Source organism: Mauremys reevesii, linkage group 8 (genome assembly GCF_016161935.1).
Source record: "Mauremys reevesii isolate NIE-2019 linkage group 8, ASM1616193v1, whole genome shotgun sequence".
Classification (NCBI taxonomy): Eukaryota; Metazoa; Chordata; order Testudines; family Geoemydidae; genus Mauremys; species Mauremys reevesii.
The window spans coordinates 56,300,551-56,324,513 of NC_052630.1; the positions used below are offsets into that span (position 1 = coordinate 56,300,551).

At 45.6% G+C, this 23,963-nt stretch overlaps 1 long non-coding RNA gene across 2 annotated transcripts in view; it reads left to right on the top strand.

The window, feature by feature from the left end:
* LOC120370304 overlaps positions 1-14,217 on the top strand; it is a 34,893-nt gene extending 20,676 nt beyond the window's left edge. Inside the window, exons 2-4 of one of the 2 annotated variants that reach the window (XR_005583692.1) lie at positions 7,550-7,615; positions 12,766-12,804; positions 14,028-14,217. This is a non-coding gene — a long non-coding RNA (uncharacterized LOC120370304). The remainder of the gene's footprint in view (positions 1-7,549; positions 7,616-12,765; positions 12,805-14,027) is intronic. The other variant, XR_005583693.1, reaches the window with a different exon arrangement.
* The last annotated feature ends 9,746 nt before the right edge of the window (positions 14,218-23,963 follow it).

Consider the following 23,963-nt stretch of genomic DNA (forward strand, 5'->3'; position numbering starts at 1 on the left):
CTGCCTGTGTGCTTGGCTGGGGAGCCTAACTCAGCAAGGCCAGGTAAAGGGGACCCAGGCTGGGAGAATAGTCTGACTCAGTGGCGTCCCAGCACACCAGGTGACACACTCAGGGTGTCCCAAATAGTCACTTTGGTATAAAACTAGGAAGCTGAGACCAGTGAGGGCTGCAGTGTGGAAGTGTGTAGTTACTCTCAAGCTTTAGACCTGTTCTACATTAGGAAATTAGGATGGTCGATCTGTGTGTGTGTGTGTGTGTGTGTGTGAGAGAGAGAGAGAGAAATCCACACCCCTGAGCAATGCAATTAAATTGACCTAACCCTCAGCGCAGATGGTGCTGTGTTGACCAGATAATTCTCCCATCAACCTAGCTACTGCCTCTCAGAGAGGTGGATTACGAACACTGATGGGAGAACCCCTCCCGTCGGTGTAGGTAGTGCTTTCACTGAAATGTTACAACTGCACTGCTGCAGCATTTTAAGTTTAGATGAGTCCTCAGAGAGGTAAAGGAGGAAACCAGGGGGAGAATAGAAACCCTGGATCCTGGCTCTGAGGGAAGAGTGTACCCAGAGGAGAGTGGAGAAAGAGTCTGATAGAGGCAACGTAGGAGCAGCCCAGAGAAACAATAACCAGATTTGGGACAGTGCAGACCTTGGCTGCTGGTTGTAGGATCCCTGGGATGGAACTTGGACTAGGGGATGGGCCTGGGTTCCCCTTCTAGCCACTAGGGAAGTAGAGTAAGCCTGGCAGTGTAGCAGAAGACTGCCTTGCACAGTTGGACAGTGGGACTTTGGTACCCTGGAAGGGAAGGACTATAGTGACCAAACTGGAAGGCCAAACCATTAAGAGAGAGCACCCTGAGTTGCAGAGAGAGAGAGAGAGAGGCAGCAGGATGTTCAAATAGGTGGCAGAAGGGGGCATTAGACCTGGAAAGAGCTGCCAAGAGGAGGCCCCCTAGCAGTGAGTGGACCCATTACACTACATTAGACTACATCAGACGTGGGCAAACTACGGCCCGCGGGCCACATCAGGCCCGCGGGACCGTCCTGCCTGGCTCCTAAGCTCCCAGCCAGGGAGCTTAGTCCCCGGCCCCTCTCTCGCTGTCCCCACAGCCACACTGCCATGTGGGCCACACTCTGGCCCACTGCTCCCGCTGGGCAGCATGGCTGGCTCTTGCTGGGTGTTGCGGCTGCGAGCTCCTGCTGCTGGTAAGGGGGTGAGGAGCGGGGGGTGGGTGGGTAAGGGAGCAGGGGGTCTTGGGGGGGCAGTCAGGGAGGAGGGGGCAGTTGGATGGGGTGGAGGTTCTGGGGGGGCGGTCAGGGGATGGGGAACAGGGACGGTTGGGAGTGGGAGTCCCAGGGGGCCTCTCAGGGGGTGGGGATGTGAATAGGGGTCAGGAGGGGAGTCAGGGGACAGGGAGCAGGGGGGTTGGATAAGGGGGTGAAAGCCTCTTAGCAAACTTTTTTCAGATATGCACAGGGATGAGTTAGATGAACGTGTCCAGAGGTGGTAGGGTAGCAACCTTTCCCCTGACTGTAGATGGTAAAAACATCCCACTTCTACTGTTATAGCACAGTGAAAAATAAAATTCATGCCCCTTTGTAGAAATAAATATAAAACATGTACGATATATTATTTCTTGATCAGTGGCAACTACTAAATCTTAAAAGCTCCTAATGTATTATTTCTGTATGACACACCATACACAGATTTATTATAACAATGTCATTGCTGTGAATCCTACGGTAAGACATCACAATGTTTAAGAAAAATAACTTTGACTTCAGTGGTGGCAGGATTTCTCACAAAGGGTCTTTTAAAAGGGTATCATTATTTGAAGTTTTGGGAAAGTAATTTTCATTAGTATAGCTCCCTCCTCCCACTCCCTCTCCCCCTCCCTCAGAGTAGTGATGGCTGCTATAATCAGTCTGGGGTTTGGGAGGGTTGGTGCTAGTGGTGTTGAAGAAGCAAAATCAGTTTTGAACCAAAGATCCAGCCTACATTAGAGGACACTGTGTATTATCCCTATTTTGTTTGTTTTACAAATGAGTAGCCCAGTTGTATAAAGATTAAGTGACTTGCACAAGATCCCACAGGAAGTCAGTGGAAGAGCTGGCAATACTGGTAGAACCGAAGTCTCCTGATTCCCAGAGCTTGCATCACCACAAAACCATTCTTTCTACAATAAAATAGAGACTCTGACAGCCCATGGTCATTAAAGACCACTTAAGACTTTTGAATGTGTACTGCTGTTAATCCTGGTGTACTGTTCAAATCTCAGAGGGCCGGTCATGCCCGGAGAGCTGTGGGTGGGTGGGATCTCTGTCCCATGGGACCCCTAAGCCCTGCACTGAAGGAGGTTAGCAGTCTGTGCAGTACTATTTTTCTTTTCCTTTCATGGGGCCCTATAGAAGGTGCTTCTTGGGACTGGGATCCACCCGAGGTAAGTAGGCAGGGAACCATACTGTGCCCTCTGTCTCCCGCAGATTCCCCTTAGTTCATTCCATGTTCATGGGAATGTTTTTGCTTGGTCATTTATAGGCTGTTTTCTAAAATGTCTCTATGGTAATTCTCACAGACTGCTTTTATGTCTGTTGACAAGGCAATAAACTGCTGGCTTCTTTGATAGTGAAGATAGTAACCCACAGTTGTTAATGCCTGAACATTTCTGGTAATTCTGTGTAATGTCCTTTCTACTTATGAGTGATGACAAGGAAGATCTGAAAGCCAGATTTGGGGAGTGGAGGGGGGAGAGGGAGGGGAGAGGAGGAAGTAGTTTGACCAATTGGAAACACAGCTGCAGAAGCCTGTATTCTTAGCTCTCTGCTTGCCCTGTTTGCTGCCTCCTGTAGTCTATGTGCTGTAGGGTCAAGAGACTCCAGTGGTAGCCAGGTATACTCCAGTTTCCAGGGCCTGGAGCAACTTCAGTTACCCGGAAGTTCTCTGGTAATGGCAAGTGGTAATGAACTTTGTAGTTCATCATGCACAGAACACACTGTCTACAACGTGGGTGATTTCTGTGGTCGTATTGGTGGGTCTAAGACACATTAGCTTTTAATGACCAGCACCTCTGCTCGTCAGTAAAGATTCTGTGACACTCTTTTCCAAGAGTCTCCTGCCTAAATTCTAGTGCAGGTATTTACATTCTGGCCACTCAATTCCCTCTGCAATTTCAGAAAAGCACCTGTTTCACAATCTGAAGCACCATAGATATAAACTGGTCGTTGTTTCCTGGAAAAGACTATCATTAATATATTGGTTTTTCTAGCTCTTTAAAAGAGCAGAAATTACTGGTGCTCCTGAGAGGTGGCATACGAAGAACTTTGGAGACTGAAGTCCATGAGATAGGTAACTGCAGTGCAAGTTTTGTCATACTGCCTCATCAACGGGCCTGAACTCTGACTGAGGAACCACTATTAGGAGTGCGAGGGGTGCATTCTCTCTCTAATGCCATGTAGTCCTTTACCACTCAAATGAAGATACCAGCAATTTGCCATGGTGTAGGTTTGTGATATGGAAACTGCTCTACGGAGGGGACCTACTCATTTCACATAGTTCACTAATAGCAATCATGAAGAAGTGACTGTTAGGACTAACTTAGAACCTAACTAGACATGGAAGGCATCATATCCAATTATTAAGCGACCAGCTCCACCCCATCCGCATCTCACTTTATTGTTCTCTTTTGAAATGACAAAGCAAGTTATTTGGAGACAGGCTGAATTATTATATTTTTAAAACTTAGATGGCATAGCTTGCATTGCTTTCCTGAAGAATTAACATCTTGGTCCAAATCCATCCCTGAAGTAACTGCATTGACTTTGATGGAGTTTTATCAGGAATAAATATAGCCCATAGTCATCACAAAGGTTACAGCTTTTTCCAGCCTCATGAGTCAAGCACACAAGTTCTCTCTCTTTAAAATATATATTTTAAAAGAGCCAGTGGAAAGTTAAAGTATTTTTCCTGTTAAACACTAATGAGAGAAAAACAGAAATAGAAGGTTTGCCCAGGAAACTGCAATTGGCTCGGTTGAGTTTTCCAGACTCAAGAAGGATGTGTCAAATTGTTTTAAATTCCAAAACCTACACTTTGATTGCTGAACAAAGAAAAAATATTAGGGTTGGCCAAATGGAGGCATTAAAAGTGACTCATTGTCAAGTCTTCATGGTGAGCTGTAGTTTGTTCTTGATAGCACTAATTAGGAATTCTATCATTCTGGAGGTAAGTTAAAGACTGCTAGGTTAAATTAATGTTGGTGTAACATCATTGACTTCAGCAGAGTTACACCAGGGCTGCATTTGACCCGCTTGCCTTGTCTAGACTTGTTTTCCCCATTACAATATTCCTCTGGTGCACCTCCTATGGATGCTAGCAATGGTGGAATGATTAATTCTGACTGGCAGGTGATGTTGTAACAAACATGCTGAGCGGAGTTAGGCAACAAAGTTGTTAAAATACTGGTGGCTAGTTTACTTCATGTTCTCACCATTACTAACACAAGTGGAACTAGTGGTAGCAACAGTGTGGAAATCTCAGGAAAAGAAGTCTAGGCTAGATGCTCTGAAGCAGAGGGGAAGGTGGGCAGGTAGTGTGAATACACAAGAGTGACTCTTGAAGAATGACAGTTACTGACATGGTCCTAGTGAAGAACCAAAGGATCCTGGACAAAAAGAAGGTTTACCACTCTAAACTATTTGCAGGAAAATACTAAGCTAGTAGAAGGAAAAAGTCTAGCTTGAGGGTGGAAGAGGTAACTTCTGTTCAATCTCTGCAATGGCGATGAAGGACCTGAGGCAGTTAGGGGTGTGCTTTCTTATAAAGAACAGAGCAATGATACCACCCTGTGTGAAATCTCATACACAGCTCATCAAACTGTGATTTTCAAGGCAGTTCCACAACTTGATACCAGGGGCACCTTATCCCACCAGTGGGAATGCACAAAGGCCCCCTAAGATGAACTGCATGTTAACTTCAATGGAATTCATAGCTGCTGTGAAACTGAAAACAGAATTTGAACTAAGGAGCCTATTAGAGAAAGTGATGGAAGTGGTGCAGTTAGTGAAGGAATAGCATCAGTATTATCTTTGCTCTACTCTGGTCTGAAACTACTGGGCTCAGATTCTAGCCCACATTGTGGCACCTATGCACCGGTGCAAATTAGCCACAAAGCAGATTTAGCTGGCTACCTAAATTCTGTAGAGATTCCCCCGCCCCCTTTAATCTTTCAGTTATAGTAATCTGTGTTGTTAGTTATAACAATAACAGTGAAAGACATTCAGACAGAGGTATGATATTAAATGTTATGGTGTCCTTTTGTATTTGTGTAGTTAAATGTTCAGAAATTACACTTAAACATGTCAGAATCCCTGATAGCTAATAATATTGACTGAATTATGTTCTACATAAATTCCTGTGGCTAGCTATGTATTTTTATGGTGCATCATCACCATATTGTCTGAGTGTCTCCAAGTATTTATGGATTCATGGATTAAAGTGGTACATTTTACATATGAGGAGGTTGAGACTCCGAATAATTGTGATTTGCCTATGGTCACACAAGAAGTCTGTGGCAGAGCTGGGAAATTAATCCATTTCCTTAGTTACAGTCCAGAGCCTCAACTCCAAGGCTATTCTTCCTTTTGAGAGCCAAGAACTTCTGACTTCTTCTCATAGAGCTAACTCTGTGGCTGCAGGAAAGTCACTATACTGCCTTGCATGCAGGGCTGGTGCAACCTATTAGGCGACCTAGGCGGTTGCCTAGGGTGCTAGGATTTGGGGGGCGGCATTTTCTTCAGCAGCGACCGTGGCGGCCAGCTCTTCGGCTGCCCCGGTCGCCGCAGGCATTTAGGCGGAGGGAGCTGGGGCAGGGGGGCGTGGGGAGGGCTGCCTGCAGCAAGTAAGGGAGTGGGGGCGGCACGCAGAGGAACTCCCCGCCTCAGCTCATCCCTGCCCCGCCTCCTCCCCGAGCACGCCGTGGCTGCTTCACTTCTCCGGCCTCCCAGGCTTGCGGCACCTAAGCTGATTGGCGCTGCAAGCCTGGGAGGCGGGAGAAGTGAAGCGGCGACGGTGTGCTCAGGGTGGAGGCGGAGCTGGGGTGTGGGGAGGTGCCTCAGGGTGGAGGGGGGGTGGGGAGCTGCCGAAAGGGGGGCACCTCAGGGCGGAGGGGGGAGCTACCATGGGGGTGGGGGCTCAGGGCGAGGGCTTGGGAATGGGGAGGGCACAAGGTGGAAGTTTCGCCTAGGGCACGAAACATCCTTGCACCGGCCCTGCTTGCATGGCTTCCCACATGCAAATTGGGCATACATGTACTAATCTACCTCAAAAAGGCATTGTGAGGATTAATTAGTAAAGGTTTATAAAGCACTTTGAAGATTAAAAACTTTATAAGTGCTAGGTATTGTATGGGAAAGGTGTTTCCATTGGTTCAATTTAGATTTGCATAATCACAGGACCGGGATAATTAAAATTAGCACATATATTTGTACTCATTGTCCGAAAGGCTTTCATTCTGCTTTATGATTTGTGGAAACAGTATGGATACTTTTGGCTGTCATGTTCAAATTCAAGTGCAAAACAGCATGCAACTAATTTTGAATCTTTTAATGACTCAAACCTCCAAATCCTATTACAGATTCATGCATTTCTCACACTTACATAAACTTCAATGAGCGAGCAATATTTAGTAAAGAGTTGTGACAGACACATGAAGACACAAAGGCTGAGGCACCCGCATACATGAAAAATCTCCCTATAAAATTTAATTCAAAGCTTTTCTCTTCTACATTTGAAGTCTGACAGAAAGCTAGTGAGAATGCTAGAAGAAACTGATACAATTTTTTTATGATGGTTTGTTCTAAAGGAAGGATCAGTGGATCTGATTCATACAGTCATCAAATTGTGTAATTATTCATTTCAGTTAGCATGACAGACTCTGGGCTTTCAGCCAAACTTATGGGGCGAGTCTACCTATGCGCACACACATGGATGGAAGTTCACACATACAGAATCTCTCTCTCTTTCTCTCTATATAGATAGATTAGATAGCCACCCCTCTCTCTCTCTCGCTCTTTATAGTTTGTTTGGCCCATGGGTCCAATACTGCAAATAATCACACGTGTAAGTCTTTACAGGATCAGACCCCATGCCTGCCTTTTAAAAGCAGTGCTGCTTAGCAACTGGTTTTGTTTTGTTTTGTTTTTTTCCTGTAAAACTGGAAGCCTTGCAAATCGTAAACAAATATTTTGGTCTGTTAGGAGGGCTGAGTTAAATTAAGTGAGGTCTCCTACCCCAACATTATACACCCTTTTTTTCAACATGGTAAAAATTTCCATCCAGGGTTTGGGGGAGGAGAGGATGCAGGAATACAGGACACAGCATTTAAAATGGGAATCTCTCTCTCTTTAAATAAAGGAAGTAAACACTGACTCACAGGAAGATTTAAACCACCATGGAAAAAGACATCCTGAAAGGATAAAAATAAATTCATTTGAAATGTTTAAGATGATGTATACTGTTTTAAAGTGAAAATATTTTCATTTTATTCCAGGAAAAATGGTTACAGCACATATCCTTGCATTCCACACTGCGTTTCAAGGGGAAAAAATAGGATAGGGTAGGTAATGTGACATTCTAACTTTCAAAGATTTTTTATCATGTTCTGCTAGACATTTTCATGCAATCAAATTTCATTCATCTTTCCAGACTGGCTGCATAAGCTTGACAAAGGGAGGTGGTGTGTCTAGTGATTTCAGCAAGGGCCTGAGACTCAGTACTCCTGGGTTCTGTTATTGATTTGTCTATGGGCAAGTCCTTTAGAGCCAAATTTCCAAAGGTATTTTGGCACCTAATGATGTAGTAAGTACCTAGTGGGATTTTTCAAAAGTGGCTAAGCAGGTTAGGTGCCTAAGTCCCATGGAATGTAGGACTTGTAAAAAGCCCACTAGGCATTTATCAGCATCTTTAGGTGCCCAAATACTTTTGAAAATCAGGCCCTTTAAAGTCTATATGTCTCAGTTTTCTCTTCTCTAAAATGGGAATAATAATCATACTGTTTGTTGCCCCTTTTCTCAAATGGAGAACGCTTCCAGGGCCTTGCAGGTCAGTTCCAATTGCAAGAGAAATAAGTGATGCCACGTCATGTAATTTCTTAGTGTTATTTATTTACAAAATGTACACAAATTCTGATTACTTGAACAGAAGGGGTCAAACTGCACATGGATAACCCCCTCATACAGAAACTTTGGCTAAGTCCCTGCCTTTTCCCTCATGGTAAGTCTAGACTACAATTACAAGGAGTGTTTGTGGCTCAACTAGATGTTCCTGGAGCAGTAAAGCCACAATAGCGGGTTCTTCAGCAGGGGGGTTGTACAAGTCCACCCTGAACTCTGGGGAAATTACGCACAGGGCTAACCTGTGCTGAACCAGTCTGAGCTCAGTTTAAATTTAGCTAGCTTAGTTCCTGGGAGTAGTGAAGCTGCAGCAGCACATGATCCGATACACGCAGGCGACCCCTGCACCTGCCGCCCTGTGGAGAGCCTTTGAAGGGTTTGTTCACATACATCAGAATGCAAGATTGACCCGACCTAGCAGCATTATCATATAGACTTTGTCTTTAGCCAGGCAACCTGGTGGCTCCAGGACATAGCAAAGCAGACCCCTCCTGGGCCGCAGATGGAATGGGAGTTGGTCCATCCCCTCCCATTGGCTGGAATGCCACACCAGCCTCTTACCATTTTGTTTGTAAAATGTCTCTCTAATATTGTGTGGGACAGGGTGGGTGAGGTAATATCTTTTATTGGACCAACTTCTGTTAGTGAAAGAGACAAGCTTTTGAGCTTACACAGAGCTGCTGCTTCTACAATATTAGCTATCAGACAAATATAGGCTAATTTGGCTAAAAAAATTAAATTCCTTTCTCACACATTGATGCTGCACTTTGGGGCAAGCAGTGCTCACTGGTTAGATCATGGGAGAGCAGAGTTCCTCCAGAGAAAGAAACTTGGCTGACCTGGCAGTTAGAGTAGTTAATGTTTTTGGTGGGAAGGGACCTCAGACAAATTTGAAAAGACTTTTTAGAAATCTTTGATTAATTTCTAGTGGGTGGAGACAAAGATGTTACTCTCCTTTTCCCTCTCTGCCCCCTTCCTTCCTTTCTTTCCTTCCCTTTCTATTCTTTTAGTTTTTTGTTATTTTTTATCCCTTTATTTCTGGGGAAAATGTAAATAAAAATATAAATTTTAAAACTGCAGGATTGGGACCATAAGATACTAAGCAAAAGGTAGCTGCATTGATTCTTGCGACACTGGTAACAGGAAAAAATAGAGGATGCTGTTTGTTAAATGAACGAACAAAAGGTGTCAGGGAAAGATTTTATGTTTGAGCATCTAAAATGGCTAAAACATATTAACAATTACTTTAAAATATGTAGCCAATGTTCCATTAAAACAAAAGATGGTTGAAAACATTTAGAAAGTGTAAAGTTAAAGTTATCTTTTAATTTGTGTTAAGATTAAAGTGACACTTTGTATGTTTAATATTCTTTTGGTATGGGATTTTAAACCTCAGACACTTAACATTTTGACACTCGAGGCTGCCTTTGTATAAGCTGATGTTGCCATGATCACTAATCCTAGAAGAGCTTGTGGTAGGGAAATAATATTATCTGAACTGGAGAGGAAAAGTGGTATTTTATGTATAGCTGACATTTGCATTGGTTAGAGCCATGATAAATGTATTTTTTTTAACACAAGCAAATGTTATAATGTTTAGTGACTTTTTTCTGGAAAAGATTTTATATTGTGTGTAAGAAATCTATCTTTCTCTTATGTAGTCTTAGTCACAAAATGATGTATTCAGCTTCAGTAATGTTACTTTGCAGCATTAGTGCCGATTATTTTTAAAAGGAATCAAGTCATTATTAGGATTACATATTTGGTGGAGTCTGATTAGAGATTGAAAGCTACCATGGATTTGTAAGGGGCCAGGGAGAACGTTAATGAAATTCATGGAGCTCTTCAGTACAACTGTATCTAACAGGAGAATGAAGCAATAAATACGGAACATATTCAAAAACATTTTATAAGGTTGAATACTGCTAATGATTATTAGCTAAAATACCAAGCATCAGATCATATCCCCTTAAAAATCCCACAGAAAGAGACGTTTAGAAATCTGCATTTATTGGGCACTTTTGTCAGTGAGGCTGAGCCTAAGCAGCAGTGTCTACAGCAGGGCTCTGTGAAGGCAGGGAAATGGATGGGGTCTCCTTGTAAACACCCCTCCCTTCATGCCCTTGAGGACTTTCCAGGACAAGATAATACTGCCTCTGGGCACAGGCATGATTGGCAAGAGAAAATCTTTGGAGAATTAAAGGAGTTTGTCACAGTGGAACCTGTACTGAACTACTGTAACTGATCCATGTCATGTGACTAGGACCAGGTAAAAGTCAGTCTTTATCAGTATTCCCATGTGTCATAACTCTGTTGCAATGGATAGCTCAGTGTATTGTTCGTGCTTAAAGACAGCTCTGTAGGTTGAATATAATTAAGATATTAAAAGTCTATGAGCCAATTACAATCTGAAAGCAATCAGGCATGCCTCTTTTGTTCCAAACATAGAGAGATGTAAGATCTTGTGCCACTACTTTCTGATAATACACAGATGGTGAGAAACAAGAACATCGTATAAAGCTTTTTTTGTAAATCAGATTGGCAGGACTACTATCTGCAGAGTGGATTACTGACAGGAACTGAGAACAGATGGCTGTGACAGCCAAACTCAGTGTGGTAGGAAAAAAATTGAAGGGAGACAGTCTCCTTCATAAGAGTACATTATTCAGGAAAAAGGCTAAAAATCACATAGACTTTTGTGCTATTATTTCTTCTAGCACCAGCTTATCCTAGACCAGGAGTACCCAACCTATGTCCCAAGGGCCATACACGGCCCACCAGAGCATTTCATAAGGCCTGCGGCCTGCTTCAACACAATATACTAATGGCCGATTCATTAGTGTTTTGTCATCATGTTTACATCATTTTAGTTTACACAAGTATGTAAATAGACAATACTGTACATAGAAACAATCTATCTAAATATATACGAAATGAACTGAACTTAAAATATAAATCTGTTTGGCCCACACAAGGTTGTCCTTATGTAACGCTGACAGACCCTGGTAATCGATGGGCAGGATCAAACTGGGGATCTCTGGTGCTTAGTGCATGAGCCTCTACTGCATGAGCTAAAAGTCAACTGGCTTTTAGCTAAGTCTGTAGAGCAGACTCATTTATCTCTCTCTCCAATGGGACAGAAAACCACACCCTGGAGGTATGTGGGTTACACTTAGATTTATGTGCCTCTCCTATGTAATAAAGTTGGGCACCAGTGTCCTAGACAGTAGTACAGGCTTTGTTATTTAAGTTCTGGGCCAAATCCTGCTTATTTTACATGACTATCCCAGTGAAGTCAAGGGGACTACTCCTGGGCTAGATTCTGATAACCCTTAACCTAAATGATTACACTACTATGCAAGTAATTCCTGTGAAATCAATGGGCCTATGTAGGTGCTTTGCTAGATTGGGTCAGAATGCTCAGTACATTGTAGGATTGAGCCTATAGTGCCTTTCACCTGACATACCATAAAAAGAGCTTATGAGCCCTGCATCCCTTCTGAGAGCTAAATAAATATTATCAGTCTCATTTTATGGATGTTGAAGTGGAGGCACACATGTTAAGTGACTTGGCAAGTCAGCCATTTCCAGAGCTGGGAAGAGAGAACCTAGTGAATTTTTACACCCAATCCCCTGCTCTAATCACTAGACCACACCCCCAACATAAAATGTTATGTTTATTATGTATCTGCAAAATAAAAAAGAATAAAAATAAACAATAAAATAAAAAACTCATTAAAAACCAATTAGTTTCTTTGAATTGCAAAACGAACCCTGATCCTATTAGGTACAGCATATGCCAGAAGAGTAAATGTTCAAAACATTGCCCATTTCACAGAATCTCAGGGTTGGAAGGGACCTCAGGAGATCATCTAGTCCAACCCCCCGCTCAAAGCAGGACCAATCCCCAGACACTTTGTAAGCCTATGTTTCTTGATGTCCAAAACGGTTTAACAATTGGCAAGAACCATGCTGTGTTGTCAGTGTCTCAATTGTATCGGCAAGATACTGTATATGCAGAGTCAGTTACATATTTAAATACGTCAAGGTTGGGTTGTTTTTGGTTTTTTGGCCATTTACTAGACTTCCATTGTGGAGCTACAGAAAGTGAAATTTGTTTAATTTTATACCAAATATATGGACAAAATTAACTTTACATAGGGTGACCAGACAGCAAGTGTGAAAAATTGGGACAGGGGGTGGGGGGTAATAGGAGCCGATATAAGAAAAAGACCCAAAAATCGGGACTGTCCCTATAAAATCGAGACATCTGGTCACCCTAATTTTACACTTTCCAGACAACTTGCATTTCGGAGTGAGGTGCTGGAACGAAGCTCCCCTTGTTAAATTCTGCCTCCAAATGCATAAGTATGCAATGGGAGTGAGGGGACTCTGAGCCTTCTCTCATACATAATGTGAGAACAGTCACAACACAGCTTAGAGTTTGTGAAATGCTTGAAGATGAAAGGCACTGTAAAAATGTCATTATTCCTCTATTATAATGGGCTCTGCATGTACATTCCTCAAGAGGATAACATACTCCCTTGCTCGCATTCCTTTCATCTCCATACAAATGTTTTTCATTTCTTTACAGTCCATCAGTGAGGGTAGCAATTTAATTGTTTCTTCTCTGGTGAGTTAATTTTGTTTGACATTAACATCTTTTCTCTAGGTGTGTGGGTGGGGAAGAGGGATTTAGTTCAGTAATATCTGAGAACTAAATTTTTATTTTTATGTGAAAATAGGTGGCACAGACAGAGTGATGCATTAAAGTAGGAACATAACATTTTAATTCTTATGAGTAGTGTCCTCTGGAAAGGAATAACTCACTTGTATGGTTATTTAAAACAACAGGCAATTAAATTGCCGACACTGGGATTTGATCAACTCTGTTGTTGTTTAGACAGTTACCAGTTTTTTGTCTGAAAGACTTTCATAGGAATAGATTTAGAAACAGTGGATACAATCACTTTTATAAACTGCAGTGATCACCTTCCTGTCACAGAATTTTCAGTCAACAAAGTTTATGAAATGGGAGGGCCTGAGCCCTGGAGTGGAAGATAGGATTAGAATATGAGATTTCCGAACTCTGACACTGACTCCCTTTGTGGCCTTTTGCAAATCATTTAGGGCCACATCCCCCAGTCAACTGACAGAATTAAGTGGCTAGAGCTAGCTGGTGGAGAGTTCCTGTTGCAGAGAGGCACACCAGGGCTTTGTGCCAGATGCACCTGATCCCAGCATAAGGGGAAGAAGTGTAGCATAGGTGGAGCAAAACACCCCCCGCACACACACACACAAATTACAGCAGACTCCACGCTGCTCTAGCATTTGCTGGGACCAGGCTTCCAAGGATCAGAGAGCCATAACTAGCTCCTTGCTGCTGCCACTCTCCACTACATGCAGTGTATACTAAGATGTAGCAGATCATTAGGGCCTTAGCACTATTTCTCAATTGTCTCATGTACAAAATGAGGTAATGATATTTTTACTAGAGTTGCCATGGAGCATAACTGTATAGTGCTTTGAAAATGAGAAACACTTTATACTGTAATGGCTCAAACCAAAGCCTGTGATGTCAGTGGAATGACTCTGTCTTCATTGGGCTATATAGATCAGGCCTTAAATACTTAGTTTTACTGGGATTGAGAATTCTGTGAAAATTATTATCTGCTTCACTGCTGCTCAATATGCTAGATATATTGGGCAAATTGCATCTGTGTTGGCCCAGGTATCAAGTGTGTCATGATATTTTGTATTAGGATTTAAAGAAAAAGTTAGAACAAATATGTTTACTCAGTGTAACTCAAGTCACAAGGTAATGTTTCTTTCTTTTCTTTCTCTTTTACTTAATAGTCCTGAGGAATTGCTCGGCAGTGCAGTGGGAGGCCAATACACTTTTTCCACTTGCAGAGGCTGGTCAGATTTAGTCACCAATAAAACTTACAGTAAGCCTTATAACCCAACTGTTGATTTGGCAACTTCATGTTCTTTCCTGGTAGCTAACACTCAGATGTTCCTATTTTTAAATGTGATTTCCCCAAAACTCCAGATTTCTGAATAAATCGACTGCTCTTTTATGTGTGCATATGAGGGTACTTTAAGCTTTAACAGACTCCACTTCAGGAGTTCACTGATCATGATTATTAATCACATTTTAAGCCATAGCCTACAGTAAAGTCATAATTGAGTAAGTGAACATGGTTACAGTATAGTTGTCCCATTTGCAATGGGGACCATCGCCTAACTGTGTCTCCATTACTGGGTTAATACCCTTGACAAGAAATTGACATAGGAATTTGTGACAAGTATGCCAGTTTTGGTGGTGGTTTTTGGGATGGGGAACTGGAGTGAGATAATACTCATTTTGTGTGCACTGGAGTGAGATAATACTCATTTTGTGTGCAAGGACACAACTTCACTCTGGCCTGCACTGTACGTAGACTGGCAGCCCGGATGATTTCATAGCTCATTACTGATAGCCTGAAGTATCCAGTCACATAATGGCAGATAGAATGGTCCAAGAATCTCACTGGACTCCTCCATGGAGGCTTCAGAGAACCAGTGGGAGTGGGAAGCAGGCACCGCTCTCTTCTCCAGTGCACTGTGTCCAGGCCACAAAAAAAGGGCTTATGGATCTCTGTGGAAGTTGCTAGCATAGGCGGCGAGTTCTATGGGCCCATGGGGCCCAGGCTCCACCAATAATCCTGAAGCTGGGCCCAGCTCCACCAATGTTTGGGCCCCAGGCCCTGTGCTTTGGGGGTCCCCGTGTCGCAATGCCGGGCGCTCTCACCTCAGCGGCAGCTCCCGGGAGAGGCCCCAGCCCCGACTTGGCTCACAGCCCATTGGCCAGGAACCCCAGCCAATGGGAGCTGCCAGGGGCGGTGCCGGAGCTGCCTGGCTGCGCCTCCACAGCAGGGAGGGGGAGCGAGCCACCGGCAGCGGCTGAGCCCTGGGCAGAGCTAGCAGCAGGGTCTGTGCCTGTCCGACAGACTCAGCCGGTGAGCTGTGGGGGCAGCCAGACACAGAGACACAGCCGGGGAGGGGGTGTTGGTGGGGACAAACAGACACAGCTGGGGGTTGTGGGACAGACAGACACAAGGACACAGCCAGGGAGTGGTGGGGACAGACACACACAGCGGAGGGTGGTGGGGACAGACACACACAGCGGAGGGTGGTGGGGACAGCCAGACACATGGACACAGCCGGGGGTTGTGGGACAGACAGACACAAGGACACAGCCAGGAGGTGGTGGGGACAGACAGACAGACACAGCCGGGGGTTGTGGGACAGACAGACACAAGGACACAGCCAGGGGGTTGTGGGACAGACAGACACAAGGACACAGCTGGGGGGGGGTTGTGGGACAGACAGACACAGCTGGAGGTGGTGGGGACAGACCGACAGCCACAGCCGGGGGTGGTGGGGACAGACAGACAGACACAAGGACACAGCCGGGGGGGGGGGTTGGTGGGGACAAACAGACACAGCTGGGGGGTTCTGGGACAGACACACACAGCTGGGGGTGGTGGGAGCAGCCAGACACACAGACACAGCCAGGGGGTTGTGGGACAGACACACACAGCCGGGGGTGGTGGGGGCAGACAGACAGACACAGCCGGGGGTTGTGGGACAGACAGACACAAGGACACAGCCAGGGGGTTGTGGGACAGACACACACCAGGACACAGCTGGGGGGTTGTGGGGATAGACAGATGGAGCCGTGGGCGGGGAAAGGAGCAGCAATGGGCACCCCGGGGCTGGTATAAAATACACAGGACGGGGGGGGGGGCTTCCTGAGGGGACTATATCAACACCCCCCGCAGAGCAGACCCAGGTTGCAGCTGGCTCCGCCTATCACAGCCCCCTGCCCCACAGAGACCCACACAACCCTCTGCCCCATCGAGAGACTCCCAATGACCCCTGTGTCCCTGTCACTCCTCTCCAGAGAGCCCTCCCCTTTGTGCCAGCCCACTCCCCTCCCCCACTGCCTCCCCTCCTCCAAAGATCCCTACAATCTCCCCCTTTGCCTTCCGCCCCCCAGCCCAGCCCATTCCATTGGCCGGGAGGCTCCCAGTCTAGTGGCTATCAGGGCCCACGGGAGCTGCACGTGAGGCAGGGTGCCTGCTTGCAGATGCAGACCTCCCTGGCTGTGCCTCCACAGCACAGGGAGGGGGAGCCACAGGTGAGCAAGCCCTGGTCATCATCATCACAGGCCCAGTAATTATCTGGATATTTAATTTCACTGAGGCAAAATGTGTGCAATTGTATGGGTTGAATGATTGAATGACATAATACCCACCTGCCCGCATTGTCCATCACTAAGTCCAGTAATTTTGTCAAGTGTTTGTTGCACAACATGGTGGTGCCTACCCCTACCTTGTGCGTCAGGGGGTGATGGGGTCCAGGGCAGCCTGTTATAGCCTGTTATAGAACTACCTGATTAGTACTTGGATATGTTGGCTGGCATCTTTTTTTTACGTGTGCGCTCCCCCTGATGTTAAAACCTGGCTACACCACTGGGGAGGGGAGCTTCCTAGACCTGTGCAGCTGGGGCTTAGGTGAATTTTGTGATACTCTGCCCCTCCCCAGCTACCACCCTGCAGTCCCCACTCCTGCACCATGCTGGGCAAGGGGCAGCCCCATCCCCAGTGAGGCTATGGTGAGGGGTGGCAGCAGGGGAGGCCACACGTGATGGCAACCTCCCCCCTCGGTACCCACCATAGGGGAGGCGAGTGGGCATTCTGGACCTGAGAGGGACCCTAGGAGCATGTGCAGTGAACTGCGGGGGAGAGGAGGGGTCCCTCCCCTGGAGCTTGCTGCTGCCAGGGAGGGTGGAGGGGAGTCCTCTTTGGCCCTAGCCCTGGGGCAGCCTGTCTGCACCCCAAGTTCCTTATCCCCAGCCCTGCCCCAGAGTCCTCACCTGACAGGAAAAACACGCAACTTAAATTTGGTGGTCAGTTTAGAGTATCATAGAATATCAGGGTTGGAAGGGGCCTCAGGAGGTCAGCTAGTCCAACCTCATGCTCAAAGCAGGACCAATTCCCAACTAAATCATCCCAGCCAGGGCTTTGTCAAGCCGGGCCTTAAAAACCTCTAAGGAAGGAGATTCCACCACCTCCCTAGGTAACCCATTCCAGTGTTTCACCACCCTCCTAGTGAAAAAGTTTTTCTTAATATCCAACCTAAACCTCCCCCACTGCAACTTGAGACCATTACTCCTTGTTCTGTCCTCTGCTACCACTGAGAACAGTCTAGATCCATCCTCTTTGTAACCCCCTATCAGGTAGTTGAAAGCAGCTATCAAATCCTCCCTCATTCTTCTCTTCTGCAGACTAAACCATCCCAGTTCCCTCAGCCTCTCCTCAGAAGTCATGTGCTCCAGCTCCCTAATAATTTTTGTTGCCCTCCACTGGATTTTCCAATTTTTCCATATCCTTCTTGCAATGTGGGGCCCAAAACTGCACATAGTACTCTAGATGAGGCCTCACCAATGTTGAATAGAAGAGAATGATCATGTCCCTCGATCTGCTGGCAATGCCCCTACTTATACAGCCCAAAATGCTGTTAGCCTTCTTGACAAAGGCCAGAGGAAGGAGTGTTAGTGCCTGTGTGGACTTCTGAGAAGTGCATGGGGTGGAAGGGGATGCTCTGGAACCACTCCTTCAAAGCCAGTCAGGACTCTGGGGGAGCCTCCTCTCTGAGCAGACTGTCTCCAGGGCAAGAAGCTTACACCTTCCTGGGTCTGACCTCAGAGCATTCAGCATGCCCTTCCACACCATGCACTTTCCGCAGTGAGTCCGCCCAGGCGGGGTCCTGGGGCAGCCAGAGGTCCCTGCACCCCAACTCCGCAGTCAGATGTGACTCTCAGTCAGACTGTAAAACAGAAGGTTTATTAGATGACGGGAACACAGTTTAAACAGAGCTTGTTGGTACAGAAAACAGAACCCCTCTGTCAGGTCCATCTTACAGGGTGGGGAGCCCAGAACCAAGTTCTGGGTCTCTCTCCCCATTTCCCCAGCCAGCTCCAAACTGACACTCCCTCCTCTGGCCTCTGTGTCTCTTCCAGACAAGGAGGCCTTGTCCTGATCTCTTTGTCCCCAACACCTTCAGGTAGCATCTTGCAGGGGAAACTGAGGCACCCACACAGTATTCAGAGAAAATATTAAGAACATTCCCACTTCATCAGAACAGCTGCAACAAAATATAATACCGTATATTGAAGTAGGCAAGTGCTGCTTCTGACTTTCCACTTTTAATTGACCCTTGTAATCTTGTGGCGCTGACGCGTTGTAGCTTCATTTTATATCGGCTTACAGGGTGGGGGGGGCACCACCATTTTGGGCCCCACCAAAAATTATACAAACCTGCCGCCTATGGTTGCTAGGGTTTCTCAGGGAACTCTATATTTCTAGGTGCCATAGTGTTTATAGACCTTCAAGGCTATAGCACTTCCATTAAACAGGCCATCTTCATATGTTAGTGGTTGATGATCGTGCATTGGACAAGGTTAAAAATATGCTCTCACTCATATGCATAGTAGCTTAAAGAGTTCCACCGGGAACATCCTTATGCAAAGAATGTATCAGGTTCACAGGTAAGGAAGGTGCTAAGAAAACAAAGTTAAAGGAACGGCACAACTGAAATAAAAGATTTAAAAAATGCAAATAAGAAGGAAGAACATGAGAAATACTAAACTAAACTCAGAAAGTTGTTTACAAATGCAATAAAATCCCTGTTATCCAAGACAAGCACACAAAGCAAAAGAGCTAACATATTACCTGAATTAGGTAATGTCCATCATGTATATATATCACTTAAATAAAAATCTCAGGCCTGATTCTGAGAACACTTATGTTGTTGTAAAACTTATACAATTCCACTGACTTCAGTAGAGTTACTTCTGATTTATACCTGATTGTCTTCTAAAATTTGAACCCCTGTTTATCTAAAGAAATTCCATGTCCTCTGTTCCCCCAGTCCTCAGCCAGGGGTCTGGGGCCTTCTGGGGTGCGGGGGGTGTTTGAGCAGGTTTCAGGGCATCTGCCAACCAGTGCTGGTGTTAGACTTGCTGGAGCCCAGGTCAGAAAGCTGAAGCCCCTAGCCCCGAACCCTGCCATCCAGGACTAAAGCCGAAGCCTGAGTAACTTAACTTCTCGGGGTCCCCTGTGGTGTGGGGCTCTGGGCAGTTGCCCTGCTTGTTACCCCCTAATGCCAGCCCTGGCTTTTATATGCAGAAAAACAGTTGTGGCATAGGTGGGCCATGGAGTTGTTATAGTATGTTAGGCGGAGTGAGGGGCTCAGAAAATAAAAGGTTGAGAACCCTCTTCCATTCAATAAACAGAGTCCTACTCTTTTATGGTATGATCCAGTACCAAGTGAGGTCAGTGAAATAGATCTCACTTAATTCAATAGGAATAGGATTAGGCCTTTACTGTATAAACAAAACTAAACTGCAAATCAAAATATGTTCCTTGCAAAAGTCCCAGAGTGCTGTATGCTTTGAGGTTGTTTAAAAGCTGCAGCCAACATTAAACTTTTAACTTTTTTCTTTGAAAACTAAAACACTGCAGTGACCAGGCCTCAGCTAGACTATGGTTATTGGGAGGAGAGGAAAAGACAAACCAATAAAATGGAGATAACCTTAAATTTTAAACTTTATAAAGGAAAAAAACCAGAAATTTGGCAGGAATAAAAAAATAATAGAATAATATAAAGAAACATCAAATACTGGCTTAGAAAAATAATAAACTGAAAATTACCATCACAATAAAAGACATATTTTCAAAAACACATTGTGTCACACTAAGAGGGAATCAACTCTTCTTTTCTCAGGCTGAAAAGGCCAGCTTCACCCTTCCTGTCCCACTTTCACCTTTCTCCAACTTGCGATGCTCCTTTGCTTTGATGCTGTGATGATGGCAACCCTTTCTAGTAGGTCCACCTGCGAATAACAGCTCCTCACCTGTTCCCAGGCACCGAAACTGTATTCCCTCTGTCAGTGTCCCAACAGTCACTCCCACTGGTCTTATGCTTTGTGGCTGGGCTCCTTGCACACTGCCCTTCACAGTCCAGCTTCCTCAACAAATTCCCTTTTTACCCCAGGCAGTCTCTTTTCACCTCCTCCTTCTCTATCCACTTTTCAGTTGCCCCCTATAGGCACATTGTGAGCCCCCTCCCGAGCTCGAGCTGCCTTTTTGTTGGCTGTCTTTCTCCCCAGGACAGCATTCTATCCTGGTGCCCCACAGTTGCAGCAGGTGCTAGTGTCAGGGCCAGGGTCACTATACTTTTCATATTTTCATAGATTTTAAGTTGGAAATGGATTTCACAGTGAAGGAGCCTGTTTCTGAGTTATTTCTGGAACATTTAAAAAAGTTGAATGCACCACATGGAAGATAGTTAAAAGCAAGTTACAAATATTGGCTGGACTATAATAACTCAAGACTTTACAAACAGCTCTTTAAGATCAATAGGAAGTGTTATCTGTAAATTGCAAGTGAATATTTTCTAAATGTACTTGCATTAGATAATTCAAGTTCTAACACGCATATCTACTTGGTATCCTGGGTGGCTTCAGAATCAGTGAAGCAAAAATAATTAATTGGAGAAGCTCAAAACCAAGAAAGTTAAGGTTTATCCAAGTTTTAAAGGAGGACTTGGTAGATTCTGCATCACTGTAGGGGGTGATGACAATTATTCAGGACACTAAGGGTATGTCTACACTACGAAATTAGGTCGATTTTATAGAAGTCGATCTTTAGAAATCAATTTTACACAATCGATTGTGTATGTCCCCACTAAGCACATTAAGTCAGTAGAGTGCGTCCTCAGTACCATGGCTAGCATCGACTCTCTGAGCGGTGCACTGTGGGCAGCTATCCCATAGTTCCCGCAGTCTCCACTGCCCATTGGAATTCTGGGTTAAGCTTCCAATGCCTGATGGGGCAAAAACATTGTCGCGGGTGGTTTTGGGTATATGTTGTCAGTCTCCCCTCCCTCCCTCTTCCGTCCTTGAAAACAACTGCAGACAATCATTTTGTGCCTTTTTTCCTGGGTTACCCATGCAGACGCCATAGCACAGCAAGCATGGAGCCCACTCAGGTCACTGCTGCTGTTGTGAGCATTGTAAACACCTCACAGATTATACTGCAGTATGTGCAGAACCTGGCTAAGAGACGGCAGCACAAGGATGATTGTGAGGAGGACATGGACACAGACGTTCCTGAAAGCACGGGATTTGGCAATTGGGACATCATGGTGGCAGTGGTGCTGGTTGATACAGTGAAACACTGATTCTGGGCCCGGCAAACAAGCAGAGACTGGTGGGACCGCACAGTGTTGCAGGTAGGGATGATTCCAAATTGCTGCAAAACTTTCTCATGAGTAAGGCTATTTTCCTGGAACTCTGTGAGTTGCTTTCCCCCACCCTGAAGCGCAGGAATTCCAAGATGACAGCTGCCCTGACAGTTGAGAAGTGAGTGGCGATAGCCCTGTGGAAGCTTGCAATGCCTGACTGCTACCGGTCAGTCGGGAATCAATTTGGAGTGGGCAAATCCACTGTGGGGACTGTTGTGATTCAAGTAGCCAATGCAGTCACTGACATTCTGCTATCAAGGGTAGTGACCCTGGGAAATGTGCAGGTCATAGTGGATGGCTTTGCTGCAATGGGTTTCCCTAACTGTGGTGCGGCAATAGGGATATGCGTTCCATCTATCTTGGCACTGGACCACCTTGCCAACCAGTATGTAAACCGCAAGGGATACTTCTCAATGGTGCTGCAAGCACTGGTGGATCACAGGGGATGTTTCACTGACATCAGTGTGGGATGGCCGGGAAAGGTGCATGACACTCGCATCTTTAGGAACTCGGGGCTGTTTGAACAGCTGCAAGAAGGGACTTACTTCCTATGCCAGAAAATTACTGTGAGGAATGTTGAAATGCCAATAGTTATCCTTGGAGACCCAGCCTACTCCTTGCTCATGAAGCTGTACATAGGCAGCCTGGACAGTAGTAAGGAGCAGTTCAACAATAAGCTGAGCAAGTGCAGAATGGTGGTAGAATGTGCCTTTGGACATTTAAAAGCTCGCTGGCGCTGTTTGCGGACTAGGTTAGACCTCAGCGCAACCAATATTCCCATTGTTATTGCTGCTTGCTGTGTGCTCCATAATATCTGTGAGAGTCAGGGGGAGATGTTTATGCCGGGATGGGAGGTTGAGGCAAATCACCTGGCGACTCTTTCACAGTGAATCAAGCAATTCATAGCAGACAGCACATGTGTTTTAAGTACAAGGTTGCATTTTGCCTTTTATATTGAGCTCCTGCCTGTATGGTAACACATCACACACGGCTGGGCAACAGAATTTGGTTTCCAGGCAGCCATGGTAAGTCAAAGGATACACGGAATTGGCTTCTAATGCCTTCATAACATGTGGGAATGGTTTCAAACTGCAGCGCCCTTCTTTCCCATAGTAAGCAATGCCAGTTGGGTTTGCCATTTAAAAGAAGGAGCTGTGGTTTTCGGGCGGATGTGCAGCATGCCCCTCCCCCCACCACACCGCATGGCTATTCTCTGGGATGATTCCTTCCCCCCACCGGATGGCTATTCTCAGGAATGATACCTTTTAGCCAAGCGCAAACAGCACAGCATGACCGGGGTCCTTTTACAGTTCCCTTACAAAAATTCCCCTATTTCAACCAAGTGACCATGAATGAGCTCACTCTCCTGAGGCTAACACAGAAAGATATAGACCGAATGTTGCTTGAATGCGACCAAAATCCAGGACCATTTGCTGCCATGCTATGTGCTGCAATGATTCCAGACTACTTGCTACTGGCTTGGCATGGGAAAGTGTCCTACCATGGAGGACCAAATAAGGCAACACTTCCCACAAACCTTTTGCAAAGGCTTTCAGAGTACCTCCAGAAGAGCTTAATGGAGATGTCCCTGGTGGATTCCCGTTCCATCCCCAGACACATTAATAGATTTTTCCAGTAGCTGTACTGGCCACAAATGCATCCCAAGTCTTCAGGGCAAATCAAACATTAAACACTATTGCTTTTAAACCAGGTACTGTAGGTACAAATGAGCACTCACCAGAGGTACCTTCTCTGCCGCCTTCAGGGTCTGTGAACCCGCCTTGGGAGGGTATTGGCTCCAGGGTGATGAAAAGGTCCTGGCTGCCAGGGAGAACAGATTCACTACTTGCCTGCTGTGCATTCTCCTCCTCCTCCTCTTCCTCATCCACAAAATCCTCCTCCCTGTTGTGTGAGACTTCCCCCCTTTAGGTGTCCACGGACAATTGTGGGGTACTGGTAGGGTCCCCCCCGATCATAGAAGCGGCATGTATGGGGCTCTGACCCAGAGTGACCATTTGCCTCCTTTGTCTTTTGGTAGGCTTGCCTGTGCTCCTTAACTTTCACGCGGCACGGCTGTGTGTCCCTGTTGTAGCCTCTGTCCATCATGCCCTGTGCAATTTTGGCATATATATTAGAACTTCTTCTTTTTGTTCGGAGTTCTGCCTGCACAGATTCTTCTCCCCATACAGCAATCAGATCCAATGTCTCCTGTTTGCTCCATGCTGGAGCTTGTTTGCGATTCTGGGTGGACTGCATGGTCACCTGTGCTGCTAAGCTCACCACACTAACCAAACAGGAAATGAAATTCAAAATTTCCTGAGGTTTTTCCTGTGTACCTGGCTAGTGCATCAGAGTTGAAAGTGCTGTCCAGAGCAGTCATATTGGAGCACTCTGGGATAGCTTCCGGAGGCCAATAACGTCAAATTGTGTCTGCAC